This window comes from Pinus tabuliformis, chromosome X, assembly GCF_031772625.1.
Source record: "Pinus tabuliformis cultivar Carrire ecotype Pingquan chromosome X, CPIR1, whole genome shotgun sequence".
NCBI classification, from domain to species: domain Eukaryota; kingdom Viridiplantae; phylum Streptophyta; class Pinopsida; order Pinales; family Pinaceae; genus Pinus; species Pinus tabuliformis.
The window spans coordinates 110,454,324-110,466,511 of NC_142308.1; positions in this window are offsets into that span (position 1 = coordinate 110,454,324).

The following is a 12,188-nucleotide window of genomic DNA, read 5'->3' on the forward strand; positions in this document are numbered from 1 at the left end:
AGAAAAACCACTCATCTCCTCCTTTATTGTTACTGTTATTATCATTATTACTATCATATCTCTCCCTCAATCGTGTTGAATTAAGGAGCTCATTACAATAGTGCCACATGAAAACATGTTGGTCATTGTTACCTACCATGTATAGCCACTACAATGAAGAAAGAAGCAATTGGCACTAGTTTTCACTTTTGTGCTTAAACAGGAGGCCATATGGTTGCGAAAGGAAATTAAATACAAGTTACTTGAATGTGGCTTGCTGGAGGAAGAGGACGCGAAGAAAAAGTACGAGGATGTAACTATAAGTTTGAATATTTCTTTCATTGCATCCAAGGCTGAGAGGAAGAGGAATCGAATATTTACAATCTATTTTTAAAATTGAAACGAAAATAATGATATAATGAATCCAAAGGTTTTAACATCATTCAATTGAGTTGTGCTACAGGCTCTGCTAGGGTTTCTCATGGTTTCCATTCTGTGCATTGCAATGGAAATGTCAGGGGGGGGGGCTCAGTCCTTTTGAGAAATAGTCATGGGAGAGTGCAAAGAGCCTGAAACCTCCTTCTTCATGAAACTTACCACCTGAAATGTATATAAATCCTCTAGGAAGTCAGCCGCCAATCACTCAAAGAGGGATGGGTAGGAAAGAACTTGGACCAGAAGGGAAACTTGCAATAAATAGGTGTAGGGGAGAAAGCACAAACTCAGACTCAGGTGGGTAGCAACTGTAAGAAAAAAACAAAGAAAATCCAAATCTTTGAAATACAATACCCAGATGTAGAAACATACATATATTTCATGCAAGAACATGCCATTATCTGCAAATTTATGGGCATTTGACACTCAGAAAAAACCCTGAACTAGTGGATACAAACCAAGTGGCATCCAAAGGGGGATATTTGGCTTTAGCTGGGATCTAAAGGATCATTTATGACAATTTTTTTATCTCCTAGAGGATCAGGATCACATTTTTGAGGGAGGTCCTTACTTCTTCAACTATACAAGACTCTACATGAGCTATTGGAAAGAAAATTGCACACCAGAGAAAGAGGACTTCGCCAAGGTACCCATCTGGGTGAGGCTTTACTCTCTTCCCATGGATTATTGGTCGCCCTCAATTATCAAAGGAATCATAGATGAAATAGAAGAGTATATCAAAATTTTGAAGGCACAAGAGTCGGCCATTATGTCTCATACGCCTGCATCTGTGTCTATCTAAATGTCTCAAGTGCGCTTCCGGAGGCCATACAGTTTGTGTTCGTGGATGAGGTATAGCTCTAAAACATAGACTATGAACACATTCCCTTTAGGTGTAGGAATTTTCACGAAAATGAACATGTCTTCATAGATTGTCCCCATAATGCCTCCCAAATTGTCAACCCTCAAGCTCAAAAATAGACTAATGAACAAGACTTCACAAGAGTAGCTACAAGAAGCAGGAATAACAAAAGAAATCAATGGAAATAAGGTCAAAAGCCTCTATCTAACAAAAAAAATTGAATTCCTAGAAGAGGAGCAAGGAGTAAAAAGCATAGAATAAATCACTGTAGAGGAAGGTGAAATGATGCATCAGCAACACACTCACCATGAATAGAAATAGGAGACCACTCCCTTCCAGAACCTCAATGAGAAAAAAATTCACTCAGAAACTATAGACATGGATTAAGAAAATAAAGAAGATTCATAGGAGGAACAAGTTATAGAAGATGCTCTAGGAGGTGTCAATCTCAATGCAATAAAAAAAGTTTGGGAAAAAATAGTCTCGTTACCATCCCAAAAGAATACATTCAAAAAACATAAGGAGCATATCTAATCCAAGAGGAACTAAAACAGACCAAAACAAAGAGACATTTAGAAGATCACATCAACAAGGGAATATTATCCAACATGCCAGCTAACCAGTACAACCTTAAAGGACTAAGATGAAAGCAAGGTAGGAAAATAACAAGCCAACTCCTACAAGAACTAGGCACCAAATTGATCAATGAGGGAAAGGTAAGAGCCCTCACTCTAACCCCAAATATTTCTCAATGAATTGAATTTCATGGAACGCCATAGGCTTAAATGGCCCTATGAATAAAAGACTTCTAAAATAGAGGATAATGATAAACAAGTCAGAAACAATGGTCCTCCAAGAAACCAAATTGGTTATGGAAGATCTCCCATCCCTACATAAACAATGTTGCAAATGTTGCAATTATATATCCAATGCAGCACGCGGTATGACATGAGGCCAATTGATCTTATGGAAGAATTCACTTTATTATTTGATTTCCTTTATAACAACCATAAGATCAATTATAGCAGTCCTGAAAGTCAAATGAACCTCTGAAATAATACGTGTTACCAACATCTATGGACCTCATACAGTTGAAGAAAGAATATAGATGTTGAATTACCTAAAGAGCATCAACGAGGAAATACCTCACCCCGATAAAATCATTATGGGAGACTTTAACATGATTCTCAACCTTTCGGAGAAGAAAGGAGGACTCAACAAAATTACACAAGGACATAGAGGCCTTTCAAGAATCCATTGACCTGATGAGACTTATGGATATGAAAATGGTAAATGGGACTTATATATGGAACAACAGACAAGGAGGGGATAGACAAATAAACTCTCAACTGGATAGATTCCTCATCTCTGAATCCATCTTCCTTTCCTCTTTAGAAACATAATGTTGAATTCTCTATCAATGAAGATTAGACCATTGGCCTATAGCCCTGAAAATTCACATCTCTACAACCCCTAGGAACCGGCCCTTTAGGTTTGAGGTTTTATGGTTGGATCATCATGATTTCCCAAACAACATGAAAAAATGGTGGGAAACATATCCTCTTTAGACAAGCACCCAAATGTACCAATTCCAACAAAAACTAAAGGATGTAAAGAATAAGATTAAACAATGGAAAAAATAGGTATTTGACAACATAATTAAGGACAAAAAGGAGTTGGAGAAGGGAATGGAGGACCTCCATCAAAAAATCATCCATCAGGGCATCATTGATCAATTGAAGTAGGAGGAAAAGAACTTGGAAAAAAGGCGACAGTAAAGGGCCAAACAAGAAGAAAAGTTGTGGTAGCAAAAAATCTAGGGTGAAATGGCTCAAGTGTGGGGAAAGAAACACCAAGTTCTTTCATCACTCCATGATTCAACAAAGAAAGACTAATAGAATTATCAGCTTAAGAAAAGTCAATGGGGGAATGACTAGAACTCATGAAGAGATCTTAAAGGAATTGAATAGATTCTATGGTAGACTCCTAGAGGAACCCCACATAGATTGATCCTAGGATATGAGATAAATTAGTAGCAACATTCCCACCCTCCTGAATAAGGACCACAACTCGATGCTTCTCAAGGAAATCTTTGTGCAAGAAGTGGAGGAAATGGCGATGGTTATGCCATTAGGCAAGGCCCCCGGGCCTGAAGGGTTTACTTAGAATTATTCAAAGTTTGAGGCCTATTATAAAATAAGAGGTCCATGCAATAGTAGAAGAATTGACCATAAACAAAATTGTGTCGGGAGCCTTCAATCCGTAAGGAAGAAGAAGCGGATTCCCTGGATCGTTTCAACCCTATAGCCCTCTGCAATGTTATCTACAAGATCATCTTGAAGGTTCTAGCTAACAGACTCAAGTCACTAATCCCTCTCCTGATATTATCCAACCAAGAAGGGTATGTTGAAGGAAGGCATATTCTAGATAGAATCATCTTCTCACATGAAACCATCCATTCGCTCCAATCCCTAAAGAAGCCTAGAATGCTGATGCAACTTGACATGTTGAAATCTTTCAAAAAAATAAGTTAGAAATATATATAGGAGGTACTCAAGGCCTTCAGATTCCACTAGGATTGTATTGACTAGATTATGGCCCTGGTCATAGGCGCCTTATTTTCCATCCTACACCCCCAACCAACCCTTTTTTCCAACAAGAGGAATCTGAAAAGGTGATCCTCCTACCCCATTCCTTATTATTCTCATGGTGGAAGGCTTGGGAAGGTCTCTACAAGTTTCTCATGTCAACCACAACCTAGCTGGTCTCAAGCTTCACACCTCTTCCCCTGGTTCTACTCACTAGAAATTCGTAGATGATACCCTTCTTATGGGTATACCAACAGTTGATGAAGCTTAAGTCTTTAAATTCATTCTAAACCTATTCTATGAAGCGTATGGAACCTCAATCAACCATCAGAAACAAAAAAAATTCATTTTCAATACCCCATTACCTATCAAAATAAATATCATAAGAATACTGGGATTCCAAAATTTCTCCTTGCCCTCAAAATACCTAGGTGTGCCCCTAATAGATAAAGCCATAAGAAAAACAACCTGGGAGGACCTCCTCAATAGGTTGCACAAAAAATTATCAAATTGCACATTCTGGTCTCTCAACTTTGTTGGTTGTCTCATTTTGCTCAAGTCCATCCTATAAGTTACGCCCCTATACCTCTTCTATTCTCTTACAACCCCAAAAAATTTTACAAATTCCATCCACAACATCCAAAGGATATTATTCTTGAGGGGTTCTGAAAAAAAGAGGAAATGGGCCTTAATTGGATGGGACTAGCTATGCAAGCCAAAAAATGTAGGAGGGCTTGGTCTCAGGGATCATGATCTCTTAAGGAAGTACCCAAGGGTCAAAACATGGGGGAGGTGGCTAGATAACCCCAACACCCCTTGGACCCAGCTTTGGAAAGTGAAATATGCCCCCAACCACAACCACAAATATCTTATCATGCTCTCGGGTCAGGCTTTGGGCTTTGCCATATGGAATCAAGCTTGGAAGAACAAAGAAGTGATACAGAGGCACAACTTATGGGAGATACGCAATGGGGAGAGTGCCTCATTTTGGGAGGATGCTTGGTAGAAGCTCTCAACCCTCAGTGATGAACAACATGCCCCTCTCTAAAGTTCCATGTAAGCAAAAGGAAAAATTCAAGTAGCTCACTACTGGAAACCAACTACTCAAGCCAGTAGATGGAGAGAATGGCTGAATAGGTAGGAATGGTAGCCCTTTCCTAAAACTCTAGATTGGGACTCTTTTGATGAGCTCCTTAAGGAATGTAAAATTCTAGTCGATCACAAGGAGGAAAAATTAAGGTGGGGGAAAAAATATGTAAGACTTTTCAAGCTCAAGGAGGCATATGGGTGCATTGCAAATCACGAACATATGGAGCAGAATCAAAGATGGATCACTCTATGGGGAAAACAACAATGGCATAAAATTACCCTCTTTATTTAGCTTGTACTCCATAGTAAAATCCTTACTTAGGACAATCTCTAGGGAAGAGGTTTCTCAAGACCTTCCAAGTGTTGTCTGTGTGAAACACATGAAGAGTCCATCAGTCACCTTCTGAATACCTGTGACTTTACTTCCAAGCTCTGGGAATGCGGGGCTAAAATATTTAGGAAGATTGATATGAACATGGCCTCAATTCATATCACCCTTGACAATTGGAGAAATAACATGTCCCCTCACCCGGTAGTCAGCTGGGCTTGGAATCTCTTACCATGATCCATTTTCTAGGTCACTTAGAAAGAGAAAAATGCTAGAATATTAAAAAATGTGAAAATTTCATGGGACATTATTCTCTTTGTGGTCAAGAAGATAATCCAAGAAACCGTCTCAATATCTAAACTTCCTACTGTGCAAGGCCCTCCTTATGCAACCGATATTCATATCCTACAACTTTTGGATCTTGAAAACATCTCCACTGCTACTCCCACGCTCCCTGCCACCCTCTCCTGAAATTCCTAATACCTGGACTCCAGTGGAAGGAAATGTGTTGAAACTAAAATATGATAGAGCCTCTAAAGGAAACTCGGGCATGGCATGCTTTGGGGGATTCTATAGAAATCATTAGGGTGATATCCTATGGATCTTTCATGGTAAATTAGGAATCACCACCAACACCGTGGCGGAGCTCCAAGCCATGGAGTATGGGCTAGAAATAGTGAAAGATGAACACTTAATCCCACTAATCATGGAATGAGACTCCATGATGGTTGCTCTTATTGCTCACAAGCTCCATCATGGACCCTTGGTCAGCGAAGTAATTGAAAATTGGAGGTTGGAAAAAACTCTACACTGCATCCAACAACACATCAACGATTTGGGTGGGCTCCACTTCTAGGTGGTCCGAAGGAAAGATAATTACATGGAAGACCATATTTCCAATGAAGGAACAATTGGAAGGGATATGTTGTACTCCCATGCATGGAGGGATATCAGGGAAATCCCCCTTCGCCATGATTGTGAAGCAATCAACATCAAGGACATCGAGGGTGGTAGTATTAATGAGCCTTACACAGGCCTGCAAAACTCTCTTTCTCAACTGGTACAAGCCCTATAAATCCATGAGATGCACTCTATTCCAAGCATCAAGCCTCATAATTTCTACAAATTCCCTCGAATATCAATCATGTCTCAGGTTAGAAACCACCACCTTCTTGGCCCAAGTACTAGTAAGATTCTTGAATCCTCCATAAGAATTTATTGCATAGATCAAGATAGATTTCATGGTTTTATTACCATTATCATTATCCTCGGCAACCCCATCTCTCAGATTCCATATGAATACCCCTTTTCCAGTTCTCTCCTCCACCATTCTTTCACCCCTTGCACTCTAGCATTCCCTCCCACCTTCTCTCGCTCCCCTAGACACAAACCTCTACGTATCTCCCCTAACAACAACCCTATCCTCTTGTATATCAGTATGGTTTGAGCCCCCTGCCCTAGCAGTGGCCCTGCTACCAACATGCTAGAGGTCGGAACATGGAATGTTGGCGCTAAGCCAACCTGAGCCTGAGAACTAGAGCATAAACGGTTGTAAGGCAAGCCACCCTGAACTACACAACATCATCCTGCAAGTTACTGGGAATAACCAAGCTAGAGACATCAAAATAAGGACTAGTACTGAAGAAGTGGATGCCTAATTCGAGTGGACTCCTAACTGATCAGGTGCTCAAAATTAGGCTCAAAACTCAAAGTGTCAGAATCTCTATAAACATAGCTTCAGATCAAAGAGCTCGTCATCCTAATTCCAACGGTGTGAATGACACTCGAATCCGATCTCGTATGAAGAAGTTAGAGCAAGTCAAAGTTTAGGTTTGACTTGGACAGGTGGCAGGGAAAGATGATGTGGCAGGGCTCTTCAACGAATGCGGAAGCGCCAAGTGGCAGGCCGCCATTTGCCCCCACATTTTGCAAATTGCATGTCGTAGGTGGGTCAGTATTAAAAATCAGCCCTAGAACAAGCCAGGGTGCGATGTGATAATTGCAATCTCACATCACAACAGGTCAGGCAAAAAGGCATTAAAGAATCGGTCCCCGAGCAGGGAAGGGTTGTGATGTGATAATCACAATCCCAGATTGCAATCACACACCGCAGAAGGCAGAGTCCTACATTATGTTACCCTCTGGTTCTCCACCAATTACGATTTGTGAAAGGATCCTAGATGTGATCCGTCTAAGGGTTACATTTAATAGTACCATCGGGTATGCCATATCGCAATTGTACATCGCCCCACCACATTCACAGACCATAAGACCATCATTTTTCCGCCTATTGTGATTCGCGATGGGATAGTTGGTGCCGACAGATTATGGACCATCGTGTGGTGAAATTTTCACTCAGTTATCTCTTTATGGGAGCTAATTTGCAGGATCATGCTGGAAATGGGGAAATTTGTGGAGCGAATATTGAGAAAACAAGGAGAAGTCATAACTTCTTCAGTTTTCCACCAAATTGGATGAAAAAATAGGCTAGATAGCCATTTTTGGACATTCTGGACTCATTGGAGTAGGTTTTAGAAGCATTTGAGCATTGTAAACACACCTTTTTACACTTTTGAGCATAATAGAGAGGCCCAAGCCATTGGAAGTTGGACGAAGGAGATGTAGCCCAGGAGGGGTGAACTCCTTTATCATGTTCTTGTTGTGATATGTTTTTTATGATGTTATGTACATATTTATGTTGCTATTCAGTATATTATTTATGTTAAATTTCTCATAAAATTAACATAAAAACTCATTTTTCACTTGCAAAAATTCATGAATCCTTAAGCACATTGAAAGCATTTTGTTTCTAATTTGAGGAGGATCTTAGTACAACAATATAATATTCTAAATTAGATCATTTTTTGGTATTAGAGCTTTAGGTTTTCTTTGTGAAAGAAGTATTTAATTGTTTGCAATTTTATGTCATGCTTACAAGGTTAAAACTCAAAAGAGGTGAAGGAAAGCTAGTCGGAAGCCCTGAAGTTGGGTTAAGGGGAAGGAGAGCAAGGTTGCCACAATCTCCAACACTACTAGTTCAGCCTCAAGTTGTAGTTGAGACTCCAGAGATCATGTCTCATGAAGGAGAACCTACAAACATGACAAAATATGAGAAGACCTTTAGAAAGGATTTCTTTGATATGATAGAGATAGTGAGGGTCCTCTATGAAGAGAGGAATACCAGGTTGCAAGGGGAAAGTTCCAAACCTCCCAAAGGAGAAGGTTCTTTAGGAGGAGGTAATGGAAAATGAGGTAATGGAAATGGAGACAAACCTCCACCCTCTCCACCATCTTCTTCATCTTCTTCTTCACAAGCATCTTCACCCTCTTCACTAACACAACCCTTACTCATACTCATCATCATACTTCAAAAGGAGCTGGTAAATCACCTTTTTTAAAACTTGAAGTTAAATTTGAGCTTCCCGTGTATAATGGTGAAGTGAATGCTGAGAAGCTTGACAATTGGATTCATCAGTTGGAGGTGTATTGCAGGATTCAAAACCTTCAAGAGGATGACATAAAGATTCAGTTATCTTCCGTGAGAATGGAGGGTGCAGCACAAGTATGGTGGGAATCAAAGACCTAAGAGGATATTAAAAAACATGCTAAGATCTCAATCTCTTAGAATGATTTCATTGCTGCAATCAAAGACAATTCTACCCTCTAGATTATATGCAGAAAGCCATCATGAATTGGAAGAACTTTAGACAACTAAAAGATCAAAATGTGCAAGATTACACCCAAGAATTCAGAAAAAGGTCTTTGATGTTAGGTGTAGATTTTCAATCACAGGACACATTGCTGAAGTACATAGGGGGTTTTCACAGTTACCTTTACGCATACTATCTTAATGTTTAATCCCAATAATCTAGATGATGTGTGTGTGCAAGCCACTCATCTTGAGGCAAGAGGGAAAAGCACCCCAGAAGAAGGTAGTAAAAATCCATTTAAGGGTAAAGAGAAAGAAAAGGGTTTCAAGGGAAATAAAAAGTTATCTATTAAAAAGGAAGGAGAGAAAGAAATATGCAAACAATTTTCCAGAGAGGCTCATGATGAAGCTCATTGTTGGAAGCTTCATCCTGAAATGAAACCAAAGAAATTCAACAACAAAGGAAAATAAAATATAGCTATTGTCATTCAAGAGGATTTGGGATCCGATTCGGGTGATGAAACTAAAATCACAGCCATGGGGTTAAAAGGAAAAGAATCCATTGCTAGAACTATGTCTTCAAACTCACAAATTGAAACTCTAAACGAAAAGAGGAGAATAGAACTTTTTCACATAAGGGTGATATCAAAACACAACAAGATTGATATTTTGTTCGATAATGGATCTCAATCCAACCTTATCTCTAAAATCATTGTCAAAAGTTTAAATTTGGAAACCGTTCCACATCATAAATCGTATCCACTTGGATGGGTGTGTGACAATGCATAATTGTAGGTTACGAGAAAGTGTAAACTGAAATTTTTGATTACTACAAATTTCATAGATGAAGTGGAGCTTGACGTTGTGACGTTAGATATCTGTGGCATAGTTTTGGGCAGTCCATACCTTTATGACAGAAAAGATATCTTCCATAGACATGAAAACAAATATAATTTATTCAAAGGTGGAGTAGAATATATTGTGAGAGCTCATAGCAAGGAAATAAATATTTCGCTTGTAAATGCAAGGGAGATGAAAAGATTAGTGAATTCGAGCAAGAATATTGTGCTTCTAATGATCAAACCCATGAATGATGTTAATAATGAAGCTTTTAAACGTTTTGATTCGAATTTGAAATCTGAATTGGTTGACGTAGTTAACCAATATGATGAGATGTTTCAGGAACCAAATGGATTATCCCCCAAGAGAGGAATCCAACATGAGATACAGTTGCAATAAGATTTTCCTCTTCCTAGCATTGGCATGTATAGGATGCCAGTGATGGAAAGCGCAGAAATTAAGAAGAAAATCCAGGAATTTTTTAATAAAAGGATCATTCGACCTTATCCTTTACCATGTGGTGCACCTCTTGTTTTGGCACCCAAGAAGAATGGTAATAATTTCTTTGAATGGGATTCAAGAAGTGGTTTTCATCAAAGTAGAGTTGTTGAAGGAGATATATGGAAGACAACTTTCAAAACCAAGCAAGTTTTGTTTGAATGGATTATTATGCTTTTCGGTCTTTTCCATGCTCCTACTACTTTCCTGCATATGAAGCAAGACGTATTGAAGCCATTTATAGACATGATAGTCTACTTGGATGACATTTTCATTTTCAGAAAATTTCATTATGAACATGTCATGTGTGAAAAAAAAACACTTGATGTCATATGTCAAGAACATTTGTTTCTGAAGATGTCAAAGTATATGTTGGATAAAACTTCTTTGATGTACTTGAGCCGTGAAATTGGTTCTTCCAAGCACGATACTATAATTCCAATGAGTGGGATCTATGGAAGCTATAGATCTTTCGCTCTAGGCTCCGTTCCAGTAGTTTGCTTGGCTGTAACAGTCTGTGGTGGTATTGACTCCATTCCTACCAACACAGGTGAAAGAATTGTACATCCTCGTGAAGCCACAGACACCTTTTCTTTGCTCGCAATTTATGCAGTAAGGTTCAAGATAGTCATTTGGATAAGAGGTTTTTTGGGAGCAGCCCAATGTTGGAGGAGATATTTTGTTAATTTTTCTTCTATTGTAGCTCATTTGCATTCGTTAGCAGTTGTGCAAAAGGTCTTCCAGTGGGGAGGAAAACAACGAGAGGCATTTGATGCTTTAAAATAAAAGATCAGTTCAACCTTTATACTTACTCTTCTAAACTTGAAAAAGTCATTTAAGTTTCAGGTTGATGTATGCGACTATGCCATGGGCGCAGTCTTTATGCAATGTGGTAAGCCCATTTCTTTTCATTAATAAATTTTCAATGGTGAAGTGATTAAGTTGCAGTGACAAAGGAACTTCCATTGGATGGGTTTTCTTCTACTATTCTAGTCGGTAAAAAGGTATATGAAAGGTATAAGCAACAAGTTTGTTGATGTACTTTCTAGGCCTATAGTTTGCATAACTACTTTCCTCAAGCATAATTTCTTTTTACATGAAAGTTATGTTCAGAAGGATACATACTTTCAAGATGTACATTCAAGCTTGAGTCAAATGAATCAAGTGGAGGATTTTTTTCACCATTTTCATCATAATGTATTGTGTCATCTTGGTAAGAAGGATGTTTCTACTGATAGTACATGGAAAAATCCAAAGAGTTCATTGAACGACTCTAAATGGTACGTCAAACAGTGCAAGAAAAACTTGAAAAGGGCAAAGGAAAGTACACAGCAAGGCACGATAAGAATCGTGTAGATCACAGGTTCCAACTTAGTGATAAATGGATGGAGATTAAAAAGGTGAGGGAATTGTACCCTCATCTACTCGACAATTGAAAGTGATCCTTTTGGGGTCCAAAAGGCTTCCAGTGGGGAGGAGTGATTGAGTGCTCAAAATTAGGCTCAAAAATCAAAGTGTTAGAATCTCTATAAACTTAGCTTCATATCGAAGAGCTCATCATCCAGATTCCAACGGTGTGAACTACACTTGAATCTGAGCTTGTATGAAGAAGTTAGAGAAATTCAAAGTTCAGGTCTGACTTGGACAAATGGTAGGAAAAGATGATGTGGCAAGGCTCTTCAGGGAATGGGGAAGCATCAAGTGGCAGGCCGCCATTATCCCCCACATTTCGCAAATCACATGTCACAGGTGGGTCGGCATTAAAAATAGGCCTCGGAACAAGCCAAGGTGTGATGGGATAATCGCAATCGCACATCACAACAGGGTGGGCGGAAAGGCATTAAAGAATCGCCCCCCGAGCAGGGAAGAGTTACAATGTGATAATCACAATCGCAGATCATAATCGCACACTACAGAAGG